Below are 21221 nucleotides of genomic sequence, written 5' to 3' on the forward strand. Positions count from 1 at the left end.
GGGATTGGGGACACGCTACCCAATCCTAAACAAATCCAAAAGCAAGTCTTCTAAAGCAACTACACAAGTCCACTAGTCCCCGCGCTTACCCGAGCCACCGCATCCATGCAATCTATAAAAATGTAAACAGCGAGAGAGTAAGCTAACGCTTAGTGAGTGAAAATATACTACATACATATATATGTATAAAATGGACACGCCACAATAATAATCAAATAGCGCATACCGAAGCATCCGAGTATAAGGCAAGCTAAACCTAGCATACCGTACGTTCACTAAGCACAAGCTAACAACACCAACAATATAGTAAGTTCGCAAACAACGTTGCGAACAATGCCAATAAGCTACAACCAGAAGTTTAGCTACATCACGTCAATACAACATTATACGTATACAATATATATATAACAACGCGTAAAACTCCCAAGGTTAACCATAACGCTATGGTGCTACCGGCTCGTGGTTCACACCATACGCAATTGAGTCATACTCTTTTATAGTGCTACCAGCTCGTGGTTCACACTCGATGCTACCGGCTCGTGGTTCACATCAATTATTTTATAGTGCTACCGGCTCGTGGTTCACACTCGATGCTACCGGCACGTGGTTCACATCCTATCACACACACACATTATGGCACTACCGGCTCGATGGTTCATACCATAAAATTCACAAATAAATACGCCATATACACATACGTATAATTATTCCACTCACAATACTACCCTTCGCCATTGGGGTTATATCTAAGTCCGCATCACAATATTAACCCTTCGCCATTGGGGTTATATAATCCACATCATACCGCGTGTGATAATGTACACACAAATTGTGTACCCCGCCAAAGGTGGCCAACCAAAACGCACAACCGTGCCAATTGGACCTATACACAAGTCCATCAAATCCACCTATATGTGAAGTGAGCTCTATAACCAAGAAACACTTCACCCCGACCCGCACCCATCCTACACATACATCTGCACATAGGATATTAACACTCACCTCGTCGTCTTGATGTATGCTTCCGAATAATCCGCAACGCGCCAATGGAAAGTACCTACTCCATTATCACAAATACAATAACACGATTAGGGTTGACTTACAAACCAACCCATATGACACTTAGTGCAATTTCGACCCAAATGCACTTCCAAGTACAAACCGCGCCCAAAACTAACCAATAATCACTAACACGAGTGAAAATGGTCCTAACACACCAATTAAACCCGAACACAAGTGTTAAACACGTGTCATACCCATTTTGACACCAAAACCCTAATTTTGACCCATTTCAAAATTAGTTAGCCAAACTCACCCAAAAGAGTTTCAACACTTCCATAATCACTAAACCTAGTGATTAAACTCAAGATCAAACCCTAATCAAGGCTAAAATGTCAACCAACCCAAAACCCGCCAAGTGACAAGATTAACAAGTCACCATGAACCTACTTCATCATCTAAAAGGGTTTCACAACAATCTAGCTCAAAACCCTAACTTGAACATCAAATCTAACAAATGAAATTCGGAGTTTGAGCTTACCAATACCACCACAACGTAGCTAGGAGCGAGATGAACAACTTTAGAACCCGAGCTTTTGCGAGAATCCGACTCCTTCTTCTCCAAATCCACCTCTCTCTCTCTAGACCTTCTCCTCTCTCTCTAGATAATGTTGGAAGTGTTTGTGAGGATGAAATATGATCCACAAATGACCAAGGAACCAGCCTTGAAGGCTCCAAACCGGCATCTAAGTGATTTTACCATTTTACCCCTTTTAAAAATAATTAAAACAGCTGGCTCGACAGACCGTTTGGACGGCGTCCCAAACTTTGGACGGCGTCCCACCTTTTGTTGCTGGACGGCGTCCCCCCTATCAGGACGGCGTCCCACCTTTTGTTGCTGGACGGCGTCCCTCCTATCTGGACGGTGTCCCGACCTACTGCAAAATCAGAAACAAAAAAAGGGTGTTACAACTCTCCCCCACTTAGAATCGATCACGTCCTCGTGATCCTCGTCACTTAACCCACACGGACCACACTCCACGGTCCTCAAACATAAGTCCCAATCCGACTTTCCTAAGCAATTCTTCCCAATGAATCGCTTCTAACAACTAAAATTGTCACCCGCGATTTATCAATCCACAATTCCGAGCACTAAGACCATGCTCATTCCCTAACATCGGGAAAACTCAAACAATCTCTGACCGAGATATCAAACCCCTAGCGTACCATTACCAAGTACAATGCTAAGGTAACCAAGTTGCAATCCTAAGGTCAACAACCCGAAACGATGAAGACCGATCCAAACGAATCTTTACGGATAACACCAATCACTAACATCCCTTGTAGTGCGCAATACGACCAATACACAACTACCGTAACATCATAACAAATGGTTTAAACCAAAAGCGCCCAGAACGACTATGGCAACGCTAGTCCTAAGGTGTACAAAATCGGCTATTGTCACACCCGTGACAACATGTGAGCGAAACACGGCTATCGCATCACAAATCACACCACACGGTCCTCACGACCCCACCATCGGCGTATAAAACAACCGATAGTTCCCACAACACAACTCAAGAATGGTACTCTCATTTCCCACCGGTACTCGCATTTCCCGATAATGTTATGCCATGCCGACGTAACACTACTCTCCTGATGAAGTCAGCGGACCCCGAAGGCCATGCTTCACCAATCGCATACTCCCATGCTGAAGTCAGCGAACCCTAAAGGTCATGCTCCACCAATCAACAACCATGATGAAGTCAGCGGACCCCGAAGGTCATGCTTCATCAATCACATACGCACTTTCGGCCTCAAACAACGAGTAGTGCAACATCGTGCTCTGTTACACTATAGTGAACCCTAGCGGATACCACTAACCATCCACAATCGAGCAAGAACCACCTATATCGAACATAGGTACCAAACAATAATTCTCCAAAAGAGAACCCGACTCACACACATCCCTTAACCGAGGGATTTTACCTTGCTCGCTAAACACGTTCATTATCTCTCAACGAGATTCACCAACATACCACCTCAGTGATAATTTACAAATCCAATATCATAAGTACAAGTTAACCAAAATTGTACTCTACCACAAATCAACCCAAACTGTGTCTCGACCAAATTTCTGGATCTACCAAAAGCATCATCCGAAATCTCACACTAAAACTTCCTCGTGAGGGAGTGTAACTCCCCCACTTGGAACTACGTTCCAATATCCATAACTCGTACAATGCTACCAAAGGTAGACTTTACTAACAATTGGGTTCATGCGACCCATCACTACATCTTGCTCCAACCTTGAGCATACGAAGGATTTTAACCAATCCTTAAACACTTCGAACGAAAAGTTCATCACAAACTACACAAACTTTACTCTCGCAATCATCCAATTGCTATAGTTTGTCAACTTCCACCTAGTCACTCATGTACCTAAGGGTTTCACTTCGGTACCCTAAGTACAATGTAACCACAACATAATCGGAGTCGAACACCACGCTAGTAGGTATAAAAGAGGCACCTAATGTCGCGTCACGTAGACTCCTTTACTGTAACAGACTCGACCCACATCGGTGGGAGAGGAAAACAAAGCACTCCTTATAAGGGTGTGGATACCTCTTCTGGTATGACGCGTTTTGAGGGTGTTTACCCGAGAAGCAAATCCGTGAGGTAGAAGTGCGATCCGGGGTTGTACTCGTGCGCGGGTAGCCCGTCGGTGATCGGCTTGTGTCCAAAGCGGACAATATCATACTACGGGCTGATGGTGATGTTACTTATGGTATCAGAGCTGGGGCCCGCATCGATGTGCACTGCGGGGACACAGTGTCCCGAAGGGGGGGAGAGTTGTAACAGACTCGTCCCACATCGGTGGGAGAGGAAAACAAAGCACTCCTTATAAGGGTGTGGATACCTCTTCTGGTATGACGCGTTTTGAGGGTGTTTACCCGAGAAGCAAATCCGTGAGGTAGAAGTGCGATCCGGGGTTGTACTCGTGCGCGGGTAGCCCGTCGGTGATCGGCTTATGTCCAAAGCGGACAATATCATACTACTGGCTGATGGTGATGTTACTTTTACCAACATACATCGAGATCCAAAACACTCGATTTCAAGGGTTTCATCCCACCTGTCGAACCTCATGGTTCATCAACTTCAACACATAAGCGAACACGCGCTTAACAATTTAAACACCGAAACCCATTTCCATGGCTTGGTAGAAACATTTCCAAATACTAAGGAATGCTTGGTTGCACCAAGTCTTACGCCCTTCGCCCATTAATCACAACATCACCATAGGGTACTTCCATTAGGAACGTCACCCGTAACAACAATATGCACAACACAAGGCATTTTACAAACTCAAATTCAACGGCACTTAATAAATAATCAAAGGACATATTAATTAAAACGAAACGTACCTTAACGTCTCCTTGTCGCACCCGTCCCCGCTAACTTGGGACATTCCGACTTACGATGTCTTTCTTCTTGGCAATTGAAACACACCATACCATCACTCTTTGGTACCGAACATTCCCAAGACTTGTGACCCCTCACGCCACAATTGTAACATCTAGGCGCACTAGAATCCAATATACCCGTCCGCGTAATACCCGTGCTCACACTCGGACCCTTAGTCCTCTTACTCGGAGCACCATACGAAACAACCCTTCTCTCCCTTGAAGGTTCACCCTTCTTTGATCGTGAATACGACTCGAAACCTCTAGCCGCGGCGAATAACTCCGTAAACGATTTCGCCTGAACTCTGCTAATATTACTCTTCAAGTCATCATTCAAGGTTCGATAGAAATCTTGCATCAACAAATGATCATTCCCCAAATACTCCGGGCAAAAACGAGCCTTCGCCATAAAGGTCGTCTTGAGAGTATTCAAATCCATAGACCCTTGTCTCAAATTTCGCAACTCATTACGCAATTCCCACAAATCGGTCGAAGTCCGGAACTCCTCGAAGAATTCCTCCTTAAACTCGTCCCACGATAAGGCCATAAACGTTTCGCCACCGACAAGATCAATCTTACCATCCAACCAATCCCTCTCCCTACCCCGCAACAAACTCATAGTGAGTCTCGTCTTTTTCTCGGGAGGGCAATCAATAGTACGAAAACACCCTTCAACATCCGAGATCCAAGTTGTGCTTACCAAAGGATCCGGTTTTCCATCATACATCGGGGGTTTAGTCCTCATGAAGCTCTTAAGATAACGCTCCATTTCACCACTACTTTGAAGTTCGGAATACTTCCTATCCATTTCTTCTCGAAACGCACTCATTTGCTCCGCAACGGCGGCTGCAACTCTAGCGTTAAACTCCGCGTCATTCGCCTCGATCTCGTTTCGCATCGTCATTCTAAAGAATGCAAAACGATTAGTCCACGAACGTATAAAACCGCACGCACAACACCGTCCCATCTTGCTAAACACTCGTCGTACATCACTCGTTAGACACGATTTGCACCCGTAATAAGGTTTGCAAGTCCTTATTACGTACACACGCCGCATCGACTCGTTAGTACAATGACCGCCTCGCTCGATGATATAAACAAACACAACCACAAACAAAACACAACGCAAGAATCAATATCGCAACACAATAGCATATTAATAATATCTGCATTACTAATATAAACGTTAGTCAACCTACAATCAAGGCACTAACTAAACCCATTCCGACCCGTAATCCTACAAGTCCCGCAACAAATAAGTACACACAAAAGTCTAAGTCTAGGCACCTATCTCAAGTCACCTAAATCTCTTAGACCATGCTCTGATACCACTTGTAACAACCCAACCCGTTAACCATCCGTAAAAGTGCCATAAAAAAAAAATTTGAGAGCCAGTTGATCTGGACGGCGTCCAGTAATCTGGACGGCGTCCAGTTTTAAAAACCAGGACGGCGTCCAGCCATCTGGGACGGCGTCCAGATGTGCTGCCAGATTCTGATCAGTTTTACGTTTTACACACGGGTGAAAAACCCGCTTCCCGACACTTTTAAACCAACACACTTTCACAATATATTACAATAGGTTAAACTAAGAGTTTTTCATAATAAAAACCTAGTTTTATGACACCGGGCCCACATCGACCCAAAATACCACAAGTGACTATTTCGACCCATTAGTTTATATAAAACATAGACCGAGCATGGGATTGGGGACACGCTACCCAATCCTAAACAAATCCAAAACCAAGTCTTCTAAAGCAACTACGCAAGTCCACTAGTCCCCGCACTTACCCGAGCCACCGCATCCATGCAATCTATAAAAATGTAAACAACGAGAGGGTAAGCTAACGCTTAGTGAGTGAAAATATACTACATACATATATATGTATAAAATGGACAGCCACAATAATAATCAAATAGCGCATACCGAAGCATCCAAGTATAAGGCAAGCTAAACCTAGCATACCGTACGTTCACTAAGCACAAGCTAACAACACCAACAATATAGTAAGTTCGCAAACAACGTTGCGAACAATGCCAATAAGCTACAACCAGAAGGTTAGCTACATCACGTCAATACAACATTATACGTATACAATATATATATAACAACGCGTAAAACTCCCAAGGTTAACCATAACGCTATGGTGCTACCGGCTCGTGGTTCACACCATACGCAATTGAGTCATACTCTTTTATAGTGCTACCGGCTCGTGGTTCACACTCGATGCTACTGGCTCGTGGTTCACATCAATTATTTTATAGTGCTACCAGCTCGTGGTTCACACTCGATGCTACCGGCACGTGGTTCACATCCTATCACACACACACATTATGGCACTACCGGCTCGATGGTTCATATCATAACATTCACAAATAAATACGCCATATACACATACGTATAATTATTCCACTCACAATACTACCCTTCGCCATTGGGGTTATATAATCCACATCATACCGCGTGTGATAATGTACACACAAATTGTGTACCCCTCCAAAGGTGGCCAACCAAAATGCACAACCGTGCCAATTGGACCTATACACAAGTCCATCAAATCCACCTATATGTGAAGTGAGCTCTATAACCAAGAAACACTTCACCCCGACCCGCACCCATCCTAAACATACATCCGCACATAGGATATTAACACTCACCTCGTCGTCTTGATGAATGCTTCCGAATAATCCGCAACGCGCCAATGGAAAGTACCTATTCCATTATCACAAATACAATAACACGATTAGGGTTGACTTACAAACCAACCCATATGACACTTAGTGCAATTTCGACCCAAATGCACTTCCAAGTACAAACCGCACCCAAAACTAACCAATGATCACTAACACGAGTGAAAATGGTCCTAACACACTAATTAAACCCGAACACAAGTGTTAAACACGTGTCATACCCATTTTGACACCAAAACCCTAATTTTGACCCATTTCAAAATTAGTTAGCCAAACTCACCCAAAAGAGTTTCAGCACTTCCATAATCACTAAACCTAGTGATTAAACTCAAGATCAAACCCTAATCAAGGCTAAAATGTCAACCAACCCAAAACCCGCCAAGTGACAAGATTAACAAGTCACCATGAACCTACTTCATCATCTAAAAGGGTTTCACAACAATCTAGCTCAAAACCCTAACTTGAACATCAAATCTAACAAATGAAATTCGGAGTTTGAGCTTACCAATACCACCACAACATAGCTAGGAGCGAGATGAACAACTTTAGAACCCGAGCTTTTGCGAGAATCCGACTCCTTCTTCTCCAAATCCACCCCTCTCTCTCTAGAACTTCTCCTCTCTCTAGATAATGTTGGGAGTGTTTGTGAGGATGAAATATGATCCACAAATGACCAAGGAACCAGCCTTGAAGGCTCCAAACTGGCATCTAAGTGATTTTACCATTTTACCCCTTTTAAAAATAATTAAAACAGCTAGCTCGACAGACCGTTTGGACGGCGTCCCAAACTTTGGACGGCGTCCCACCTTTTGTTGCTGGACGGCGTCCCCCCTATCAGAACGGCGTCCCACCTTTTGTTGTTGGACGACGTCCCTCCTATCTGGACTGCGTCCCGACCTACTACAAAATCAGAAACAAAAACATGGTGTTACAATCTTATTGGCACCGGGGTGAATCGAATATCTTGACTTATGGGCTTCGTCTAAAATAAGGCTCTGGAGTCCAGTATCTTTAAATTCGAATTGAGAGGTGAGGACGTTCAAGTGTTCGAGAGAGATGTTTTCATCCTTGAGAGCCTCGTCTTGGGCTACACGAATTTGACTATTGAGGTTGGTGTGAATGGTGATGTTTAAAGCTCGGACACGAAGAGGCACCGCTCTTTCTTTTCGACTCAAGGCATCGGCTACTACGTTTGCCTTCCCGGGATGGTAACGAAGCTCAAAATCATAATCGTTTAAAGTTTCAATCCACCGTCATTGTCTCATGTTTAGTTGCTTTTGATCAAAGATGTGTTGGAGGCTTTTGTGATCGGTGAAGATGGTACTTTTGGTTCCATAAAGATAGTGTCTCCACATTTTAAGTGCAAAGACAACGGCTCCGAGTTCGAGATCATGTGTCGTATAGTTTCGTTCATGAATTTTCAATTGTCGAGAGGCATAAGCAATGACTTTCTTTCGTTGCATCAATACACACCCCAAACCATGTTTCGAGGCATCGCAATATACAACAAGATCATCATTGCCTTCGGAAAGTGACAAGATAGGAGTGGTGGTTAGCTTTGTTTTCAAGATTTGAAATGCGGATTCTTGTTCGGTCGTCCAAATGAATTTCTTTCCCTTGTGAGTTAACGCGGTTAGAGGACGAGAAACCAAAGAGAAATCCTTGATGAATCTACGATAGTATCCGGCAAGACCCAAAAATTGACGGATGTGAGTAGGAGTAGTAGGAGTCTCCCATTTACTAATGGCTTCGATTTTTGATGGATCGACTTTAATACCTTGATCACTTACAACATGACCAAGGAATTGAACTTCCTTCAACCAAAATTCACACTTGGAGAATTTGGCATAGAGTCGTTCTTGTCTCAAGAGTTCAAGCACAAGTCGGAGATGTTGTTCGTGCTCTTCTTCGCTTTTAGAATAGACCAAGATGTCATCAATGAACACAATAACGAATTTATCGAGATACGGTTTGCACACGCGGTTCATAAGATCCATGAACACCGCCGGTGCATTAGTGAGACCAAATGGCATAACAAGAAATTCATAACTACCATAACGAGTCCGGAAAGCGATTTTGGAGACATCTTCCCCCTTAACCCTTAATTGATAATAACCCGAGCGGAGATCGATTTTTGAATATACACAAGACCCTTGTAGTTGATCAAAGAGGTCATCGATGCGAGGAAGAGGATATCGGTTCTTAACCTTCAATTTATTTAGTTCACGATAATCAATGCACATTCGTAGGGATCCGTCTTTCTTCTTAACGAACAAAATCAGAGCGCCCCATGGTGAATGGCTAGGTTGGATAAAACCACGGTCAAGTAGTTCTTGGATTTGACTTTGCAATTCTTGTATTTAGGATGGAGTAAGTCTATATGGTGCACGTGCTACGGGTGCGGCTCCCGGAATAAGATCGATTTGGAATTCTACCGGTCGATGAGGTGGAAGACCCGGCAATTCATCGGGAAATACATCAGAAACGTCACTAACAATTGGCACATCATCGATATGCTTCTCATTGGACTCGACTTTCTTAACGTAGGCAAGGATCGCAAAACAACCCTTATGGAGTAGTTTTCTAACTTTAAGGCACGAAACGAGGTTGAGTCCGGTGCAACTCTTATCGCCATAAACAATCAAGGGTTCACCATTCTTGATATGAATTCGGGTTAAGTTAAGATCACAAAGGATGTAAGATTTCATTTTGGCTAACCAATTCATACCGATTATTACATTGAAGCTTCCTAGTTCCATGGGTATCAAGTCAATTTCAAACTAATTACCCAAAATGTTTAACGTACACCCCCAGCAATATGTGTCGGCACTCAATAGTTTCCTGTTGGCCACTTCAATGGTATAAGTGGTATCTAATGAAAGTAGTGGAGTGCTAAAGGAATGAGTCAAAGTCTTGGATACAAAACTCTTATCGGTACCCGAATCGAATAAACAAGTAACATAAGTGTTGTTGAGAAGAAACGTACCCATGACTAATTCATTGTCATCTCGGGCTTCCTCGGTGTTGATGTTGAAAGCTCGGCCGCGCGTATTGGGGTTATCTTTCTTCTTCGGGCATGCATTTCTATAATGGCCAGTTTGGCCACATTCGTAACAAGTGCCCATCTTTGGTGCATTGGGCCCATTTCGAGCGATGGGGGCGACACTTTTACATTCGTTGGCCTTATGACCAACTCCTTGGCACCGATGGCAAATTAACTTGCCACATTCACCAAAGTGGTGCTTGTTGCATTTGTTGCAAAGTGGTAGGTTTCCGGCATAACCCTTCTTGCCGTCGGAGGTGAAAGGCTTCTTTGCAAAGTTGTTGTTGTTGCTTGACTGGGGGGCTTCCCATTTTCTTTTGGGGTTACCCGACCTATCCTCGGCTTTAGGTGCCGGCACTACAATTTCGTCCACCGTTTCTATCAATTTGCGGGCCATGTTCAAAGCTTTTTGATGATTAGTGGGTTTGAATGACATTACCCCGTGTTTGATGCTCTTTGGAAGACCATCCATGTAAAGTTCAACCCTTAAAGATTCGGGGTTCACAAGGTTTGGGCACATCAAGGCTAGTTCGGAAAATCGTTGATTATAGGCCTTGAGATCGTTTCCGACCGCCTTTAAAGTTCTTAGCTCTTGTTCGAGCCTTCGGTTTCTTCACGAGGGAAATATTCGACGATCATCTTTTCCCTTAAGTCGGCCCAAGAGAGGGCGTGAGCTTCATCGGTACCCACTGGTTGTACATAGGTGTTCCACCATGTGAGGGCGACACCGTCGAAAGTATGAGTGGAGTATTTGACCTTATCTTGGTCCCGACAACTGGTTATGCTAAAAACGGCCTCCGTTTGTTCGAACCATCGAGTTAGAGTAACCGGTCCCCCGGTCCCATCAAAAGTATGAGGTTTGCACCCCATGAAGGCTTTGTAGGAGCACCCTTCGCTTGAGTTATCGGCCCCTTGATTGTTGTTGTTGTGGTTGTTGTTATTGTTGTTGTTGGAGGAGTGACCGGCCATGGCCGCATCCACGGTGGTGGCTATCATTCGTTGTAGAGCTTGTTCGGGTGTCTCATGGCGTAGCACACAACGAGGAGGCATTGTTCCTTCAAAACACAAGAATACCGTTGATTAGTATTTTCAATAATACTAATCATGATATGGAATAAGGATAGAGAGAAAATTTTCCTTGACTCGCCTTAAATTCTTTATGTCATAATGTCGGAACGTTCATACGAGTCACCGTAATATAATCCCGGAAATTATATTACCCTGATTCATATGTGCATTCGACATCATTTCATATAGTCAAGGTGGTGTGTCAATCAAATCAAACAACATGAGATTAAGATGAAATAAGAGTAGATATGAGTAGAAACGTTCGAGTATAGATGCACAAGTAGTCAAGTAATTCCTACTTCAAGTCTATATGCCGGTTGTAGTCTAGACTCACTAATGTACCCTATGACTCAGGGTTGACACCAATGAACTCTAAATCCCTAAAACCAACGCTCTAATACCATCTGTAGCAACCCGAAAAAATCATCATTGACGGCGCCATCTACTTAGGTCCCGTTAAGCGGTCATAAGTCTTTAAAGCAACGTTTGACCAAAAGTATGTCGCATTCATTTCAAAAGTAGAGATGTTTCAAATTTTACAAAGTAGTTCGACAACTAGTTACATAACAAAGTTTAAAGTACAATTGAAACATATGCGACACAATTTAAAAGTAGCCAAAAGACGCTCCATGTATGCATGTATACTCGACATCCAAGCAAGTATCAAAAGTAATGAGCGGAAGCATGTATCACAAAACGTTCGAGGACCTAAGAAAAACATAGAAATCTGTCAACGAAAACGTTGGTGAAATCAGAGGTTTAAGTAAGTAAGTACAAGTGAACCACAAGATTTGTAACATTGATATATAATAGTAATACATTCCAAAAGTTAATATTCACGAGCACCCAATTATCAATGCTTAACATTCCTTCCATAGAACCCCATCACAATAGTGTTAGAACATACACTGTTTCTCGAAAATATATTCCATTCGTAAACGGTAGCGAACCGTTTGAATGAGGGTTTGTCAAACCCATATGGATCCATACAACATAAGTTCTCGCTTACACCCGGAAAGTGTAACTAATGATAATCGAATTGAGGATTTTGTTCTAAACTCGTATGTAGAATGTTTGTTTTCCTGTACTTGTGTTCACTTAGTAAAAGAAACGTTTATGTTTTCTCATCCTAAATGTAAGTTCAAAAAGAGTAAAAGTGGGACTATGATCTCACCTTGAGTGCACGAGTAAAAGAGTACTTCAACAAGTAAACGTGTGCAAAGAACAAAGCTAGTCTTGACCTAAACAAATAGGTCGTATCAATAACGGTAAACACGATATGTCAAAGTGTTCAATTAGTCATATGGCTCGTTACGACTCGATCATTATAGTTTGTGAATCAAATTATCAAGTTTCATGCAAGGTACAAGTATAAAAGCATGTTAGAATGATTGCAAAAGTATTTGGTTAAGGTTGATTAAAAGTCAACTTTGGTCGGGTCAAAGTCAACGAAAAAGTCAACACATTCGGGTCGGGTCCCGAACTATTTTTCTGAGGTTTTTATTCATATATAAGCATGTTAGAACAAGTTACATGTGAATCAGAGGTGCGTAGCATAGCAAACATTTTTCGAATTTTGACCATGTAGGTCAGAACCCAAACACGGCAAATGCCGCACCGCGACCAAAGAGGGTCGCGCCGCGACACTAAACGTGGTCTGGTGCCTAGTCAGTTTCAATTGTCCAAGTCCAAATCCAAACTTCATTTAAACACAAAACACAAACCGTAAACTCTTACGACACGTATCTTATATCGTTGGAAAGGTAATTTGACAAGGAACACAACTAAACACGTTTCATCAATCAAAAACAGCATTTGTAAATATCGAGTTTCCAAATTAAATGATCAATTAATGCTCATTATTAATGTTTCAATTTCATAAATGCACAATTATGATTCGGGAATTAAATGCACACATGTGATACGCCGTTTCGTAGATAATTTTGCATACAATGCAACTAAACACTTACCAACAACAATTCATGGCATTCAATGCATCAAATGTTCACATTAATTTCTATCAAACCCTAACCAACATCACCAAAATCAATAATCAAGTTTATGAAGTTTTCTAAAACAACCTACACATCAAATTGAAGCTAGTGATACTAGTAACACAATTAAAACATGCACTTATAACATTTAACAACATTCAAGCAACCAAATCACCAAATCAAACACACCAAAATTCAAGTTCATGCTAGTTACTTAAAATAACGAGATCGAACATATAAATCACATATTCATGTTAGACTTTAGCCATAGACACTAACTAACACTTTTACAAGTAAAAATCATCAAGAACACAAAACCTAGTGATTTTAGAAAGTTACCCAAATGAAATGAAATCGGTATGGAATCGAAGAGGAAGTTGCAAGGATTCCGAATATGTAATTTGTTTGGATTGATGCTTGCTCGATTTGATTTAGATGATGAATGTTTGGATTGGAGTTTGAGAGAGTTTAGTGAAAGTATTTAGAAAAAAGGAAAAATAAAAGAATAATGAAAGGAGGTGGGTGTGACTAGTCCATCTAGTCACATCTTTGTTCAATTGGCGAAACTAGTCCCTCGAGTTCGGTTGCGGGTGCGTGAATTACCTAAACGAGATAATTTAAACGCGTATCAACGGGAGATGTTATAAATATATAACGGACTTTAAAATAGTTAAACGGAAAGTAAACGAAAAAAGGCGGGATGTTACATGCTTACGCACTACCGTGGTCGGCATTCAAGCAATTGATGAACGAGCAGTACCGTCCTAGAAACGAAGTCAATAAGCTCAAGGTAGAGCTTAGAGAGTTACGAACACAAGGGTTCGACATTACCACATATGAACGACGATTCACAGAGTTGTGCCTATTGTATCCGGGAGCGTTCGAAGATGAAGAAGAGAAGATCGACGCGTTTGTAAAAGGGTTACCAGTAAGGATTCAAGAAGATGTGAGTTCACACGAGCCCGCTTCAATACAGAAGGCAAGTCGAATGGCTCATAAACTCATAAATCAGATTGAGGGGAGAATTAAAGAGCAGGCGGCCGAAGAAGCCAACACGAAACAACTCAAGAGGAAGTGGGAGGAAAACGGTGACAAGAGTCACCAGTACAACAAGAATAACAATTACAACCACAACCGCAACAACAATCGCAAAAATAACCGCAATCCTAACAATAACTACAACAAACGTCCCAACAACAGCAACAACTACAACAACCGTTTCAACAACAATAACAATCCCAACAACAACCTCAATAATAACAAACAACAGAAACAACCATACTTCAGGTGTGCTGAGTACCATCCGAATGCGTTTTGCACAACATTTTGCACCAAGTGTAAGAGAAGTGGTCATGGTGCGGCAAAATGTGAGGTTTACGGACAAAGAACAACAAAAATAAAGAAACAAATAATGTCAGAACAAATAATGCCGACGTAGTTTGTTATAGATGTGGAAAACCGGGCCACATTATTAAAAATTGCCTAAACCAAGGGAATACTAATGGGCAAGGCAGCGGAAGAGTTTTCAATATTAATACGGCAGAAGCGCAGGAAGACCCGAAGCTTGTTACGGGTACGTTTCTTATTGACAATACATCTGCTTATGTTTTATTTGATTCGGGTGCAGATAGAAGCTATATGAGTAGAGATTTTTGTGCTAAATTAAGTTGTCCACTGACGCCTTTGGATAATAAATTTTTACTCGAATTAGCAAACGGTAAATTAATTTCTGCAGATAATATATGCCGGGATAGAGAAATTAAACTGGGGGATGAAACGTTTAAAATTGATTTAATACCAGTCGAGTTAGGGAGTTTTGATGTAATAATTGGCATGGACTGGTTGAAAAAGGTGAGAGCAGAGGTCGTTTGTTACAAAAATGTGATTTGCCTAAAGAAAAGAACATCAGTGATGTTCCCGTTGCAAAAGAATTTCCCGATGTATTTCTGAAAGAATTACCGGGATTACCCCCACATCGATCCGTTAAATTTCAAATATACCTTGTACCAGGAGCTGCACCAATAGCTCGTGCTCCATACAGACTCACACCCAGCGAAATGAAAGAATTACAAAGTCAGTTACAGGAACTTTTAGAGCGTAGTTTCATTCGACCAAGCACATCACCGTGGGGAGCTCCTGTTTTGTTTGTCAAGAAGAAGGATGGTACATTTAGGTTGTGTATCGACTACCGAGAGTTGAACAAACTTACCATCAAGAACCGCTACCCACTACCGAGAATCGATGACTTATTTGATCAACTACAAGGCTCGTCGGTTTATTCGAAGATTGATTTACGTTCTGGGTATCATCAAATGCGGGTGAAGGAGGATGACATTCTGAAGACTGCTTTTAGGACGCGTTACGGTCATTACAAGTTTATGGTTATGTCGTTTGGATTTACTAACACACCAGCTGTGTTCATGGATCTCATGAACCGAGTGTGTGGACCATACCTTGACAAGTTTGTCATTGTTTTCATCGATGACATGCTTATTTACTCAAAGAATGACCAAGAGCACGAAGAACATTTGAGAAAAGTGCTAGAGTTGTTAAGGAAAGAAAAACTGTACGCTAAGTTTTCAAAGTGTGCATTTTGGTTGGAAGAAGTTCAATTCCTAGGACACATAGTGAACAAAGAAGGTATTTAGGTGGATCCAGCAAAGATTGAAACCGTTGAAAAGTGGGAAACCCCGAAAACTCCGAAGCATATACGCCAATTTTTAGGACTAGCTGGTTACTACAGAAGGTTCATCCAAGATTTTTCCAGAATAGCAAAACCCTTGACTGCATTAACGAATAAAGGGAGGAAATTTGAATGGAAGGATGAACAAGAGAAAGCGTTTCAATTGTCAAAGAAAAAGTTAACTACGGCACCTATATTGTCATTATCTGAAGGGAATGATGATTTTGTAATATATTGTGACGCCTCAAAGCAAGGTCTCGGTTGTGTATTAATGCAACGAACGAAGGTAATTTCTTATGCGTCTAGACAATTGAAGATTCACAAGCAGAATTATACGACGCATGATTTGGAATTAGGCGCGGTTGTTTTTGCATTAAAGACTTGGAGGCACTACTTATTTGGGGTCAAAAGTATTATATATACCGACCACAAAAGTCTTCAACACATATTTAATCAGAAACAACTAAACATGAGGCAGGGCAGGTGGATTGAATTGTTGAATGATTACGACTTTGAGATTCGTTACCACCCGGGGAAGGAAAATATGGTAGCCGACGCCTTGAGCAGAAAGGACAGAGAACTCATTCGGGTAAAAGCTATGAATATAATGATTCACACTTACCTTACTACTCAAATAAAGGAGGCGCAACAAGGAGTTTTAAAAGAGGGAAATTTAAAGGATGAAATACCCAAAGGATCGAAGAAGCATCTTAATATTCGGGAAGACAAAACCCGATATAGGGCTGAAAGAATTTGGGTACCAAAATTTGGAGATATGAGAGAAATGGTACTTAGAGAAGCTCATAAAACCAGATACTCAACACATCCTGGAACGGGGAAGATGTATAAGGATCTCAAGAAACATTTTTGGTGGCCGGGTATGAAAGCCGATGTTGCTAAATACGTAGAAGAATGTTTGACGTGTTCTATGGTCAAAGCTAAGCATCAAAAACCATCAGGTCTACTTCAACAACCCGAAATCCCGAAATGGAAATGGGAAAACATTACCATGGATTTCATCACTAAATTGCCAAGGACTGCAAGTGGTTTTGATACTATTTGGGTAATAGTTGATCGTCTCACCAAATCAGCACACTTCCCGCTAATAAGAGAAGATGACAAGATGGAGAAGTTAGCACGACTGTATTTAAAGGAAGTCGTCTCCAGACATGGAATACCAATCTCTATTATCTCTGATAGGGATGGCAGATTTATTTCAAGATTCTGGCAGACATTACAGCAAGCATTAGGAACTCGTCTAGACATGAGTACTGCCTATCATCCACAAACTAATGGGTAGAGCGAAAGGATGATACAAACGCTTGAAGACATGCTACGAGCATGTGTTATTGATTTCGGAAACAGTTGGGATCGACATCTACCGTTAGCATAATTTTCCTACAACAACAGCTACCATTCAAGCATTGAGATGGCACCGTTTGAAGCACTTTATGGTAGAAAGTGCAGGTCTCCGATTTGTTGGAGTGAAATGGGGGATAGACAGATTACGGGTCCGGAGATAATACAAGAAACTACCGAGAAGATCATCCAAATTCAACAACGGTTGAAAACCGCCCAAAGTCGACAAAAGAGCTACGCTGACATTAAAAGAAAAGATATAGAATTTGAAATTGGAGAGATGGTCATGCTTAAAGTTGCACCTTGGAAAGGCGTTGTTCGATTTGGTAAACGAGGGAAATTAAATCCAAGGTATACTGGACCATTCAAGATTATTGATCGTGTCGGAACAGTAGCTTACCGATTTGAGTTACCTCAACAACTCGTGGCTATACATAACACTTTCCACGTCTCGAATTTGAAGAAATGTTTTGCTAAAGAAGATCTCACTATTCCGTTAGATGAAATCCAAATCAACGAAAAACTTCAATTCATCAAAGTACCCGTCGAAATAATGGATCGTGAGGTTAAAAGACTTAAGCAAAACAAGATACCAATTGTTAAGGTTCGATGGAATACTCGTAGAGGACTCGAGTTCACCTGGGAACGAGAAGATCAGATGAATAAGAAATACCCGCATTTATTTCCAGAAGATACGTCAACACCTCCAACTGCTTAAAATTTCGGGACGAAATTTACTTAACGGGTAGGTACTGTAGTGACCCGAACTTTTCCATGTTATATATATATATATATATATATATATATATATATATATATATATATATATATATATATATATATATATATATATATATATTAAATAAAATTGATATTTACATGATTAAGTGTTTCCAACATGTTAAAATATCAAACTTGTTATGACTTGATTAATTGAAATAGGTTTCATATAGACAATTGACCACCCAAGTTGACCGGCGATTCACGAACGTTAAAAATTGTAAAAACTATATGATGACATATATATGGATATATATATATATATATATATATATATATATATATATATATATATATATATATATATATATATATATATATATATATATATATATATATATATAGTTAACATGTTATTATGATAAGTAAGTATCTCATTAAGTATTTTAACAATGGGTTATATACATAGAAATGAGACTATTGAATTATGAAACTCGAAAACGATATATATAACGATTATCGTTATAACGTCTTATTAATTACATATGAATCATATTAAGATATTGATACACTATATAAACATGATAAATGATAAGTAAACATATAGTTAAGTGTATTAACAATGAACTTCATATGTAAAAACAAGACTACTAACTTAAGGATTTCGAAACGAGACATATATGTAACGATTATCGTTGTAACGACATTTAATTGTATATATATCATATTAAGATATATTAATACATCATAATATCATGATAATGTAATAATTTAACATCTCATTAGATATAATAAACAATTGGTTAACAACATTTAACAAGATCGTTAACTTAAAGGTTTCAAAACAACACTTACATGTAACGACTAACGATGACTTAACGACTCAGTTAAAATGTATATACATGTAGCGTTTTAATATGTATTTATACACTTTTGAAAGACTTCAAGACACTTATCAAAGTACTTCTACTTAACAAAAATGCTTACAATTACATACTCATTCATTTTCATCAACAATTCTACTCGTATGCACTAGTATTTGTACTCGTACAATACACAGCTTCTAAATGTATTTACTATTGGTATATACACTTCAATGATCAGCTCTTAGCAGCCCATGTGAGTCATCTAACTATTTGGTAACCATCATTTAACATCTAGCATGAAATATCTCACAAAATAACAAACTAATGAGCCTATATGATGGATCAAAGTTCACGTATATGAGGGTGTACACAAACACTTTCATTTTGCAACTTACATGCATCAAACTACTCTCTCTCAAGTGTTCTTCCATTGTTCTAAGTGTTCTTCAGCATCTTCATTAAAATCTAGCTCAATCTAGTTCATAAATCCATACATAAACCAAGTTATAAAACACCTACTCAAGAACACACCAACAACACTTCCAAGTTTGCTAGCTTACTTTCAATCTTGCAAATCCACTTTGAGTGATCATCTAACCTCAAGAAATCTTTTTTACTTACAGTAAGATATCTTTCTAATACAAGGTAATACTCATACTCTAAATTTATAACAATCTTATTTCGAGTGGAAATCTTACTTGAACTTGTTTTCGTGTCATGATTTTGTTTCAAGAACTCTCAATCCATCCAAGGATCCTTTGAAGCTAGATCTATTTTTCTCATTTCCAGTAGGTTTATCCACAAAACCTGAGGTAGTAATGATGTTCATAACATCATTCAATTCATATATATAAAACTACCTTATTCGAAGGTTTAAACTTGTAATCACTAGAACATAGTTTAGTTAATTCTAAACTTGTTCACAAACAAAAGTTAATCCTTCTAACTTGACTTTTAAAATCAACTAGATACATGTTCTATATCTATATGATATGCTAACTTAATGATTTAAAACCTGAAAACACAAAAAACACCGTAAAACCGGATATACGCCGTCGTAGTAACACCGCGGGCTGTTTTGGGTTAGTTAATTAAAAACTATGATAAACTTAGATTTAAAAGTTGTTCTTCTGGGAAAATGATTTTTATTATGAACATGAAACTATATCCAAAAATCATGGTTAAACTCAAAGTGGAATTATGTTTTTCAAAATGGTCATCAGGACGTCGTTCTTTCGACTGAAATGACTATCTTTACAAAAATGACTAGTAACCTGTATTTCTGACTATAAACTTATAATTTTTCTGTTTAGATTCATAAACTTAAGTTCAATACGAAACCATAGTGTAACGACCCGGAAATTTCCGACCAAATTTAAACCCTAATCTCTATATGTTTCCGACACGATAAGCAAAAACCTTAATGTTAAGTCTCGAAAATTTTGAAATTTTTATTTGTGTAATTAATTACCCTTTGATCATGCCTGACGATTCACGAATCTTAAATTGTAACTAGTAATGTAAACATAGATAATTATATATGTAAATAATTATATTAATGAATTATTAAATAATTTAGTTATTATGAAAGATGACTTTAAATAACTAAAGCTTGTTATTTTGAATATATAGGGTATGTTGTATATAAATAATTCAAAAATAAGTTGTCAATGTTATGAAGATAATAAATTTATAATGTAATACTTTTGGGTAATTGTTTATTATATATATAATTATCTATTTAATATTTGAAACATAGATGATATATATATATATATATATATATATATATATATATATATATATATATATATATATATATATGAATATAAACCTATATATAAATAGTTATGAATGATGAAACTTTCAAATTGTAATATTTTTCGTTATTAATTGTATTATAATTAGATGTTATTATTATTAGTAAAGATATTATTATTAATAACAAAATAATACAAATTATTATTACCATTACTTTTGTTATTTTTGTTATTATTATTATTGTCTATTATTATTAATATTAATAAGGATATTATCATTTTTAGTGTTAATTAATAAGAATAATTAACATATATAAATATAAATAAATAAAAAAAACTATTATATAATAAAATGACGTGTAAGATATTTTTTTATATTTCTATATCTGTTGCAATTGCTGCCTTCTGTACACCCGTGATGCAAGTCGTGATCAACAACCCTACACTTGTTTTAATCAATTTTTTTTATTTCTTTGGATTCCAACGTTCAAATCACGGTATATATATGTATATCTGTAAATTGATAAAGGAGAGGGGTTCTTCACATTTTTATGTTTTTCTTTCTTTTTTCTTGC

Source organism: Rutidosis leptorrhynchoides, chromosome 4, assembly GCF_046630445.1.
Source record: "Rutidosis leptorrhynchoides isolate AG116_Rl617_1_P2 chromosome 4, CSIRO_AGI_Rlap_v1, whole genome shotgun sequence".
Lineage (NCBI taxonomy): Eukaryota > Viridiplantae > Streptophyta > Magnoliopsida > Asterales > Asteraceae > Rutidosis > Rutidosis leptorrhynchoides.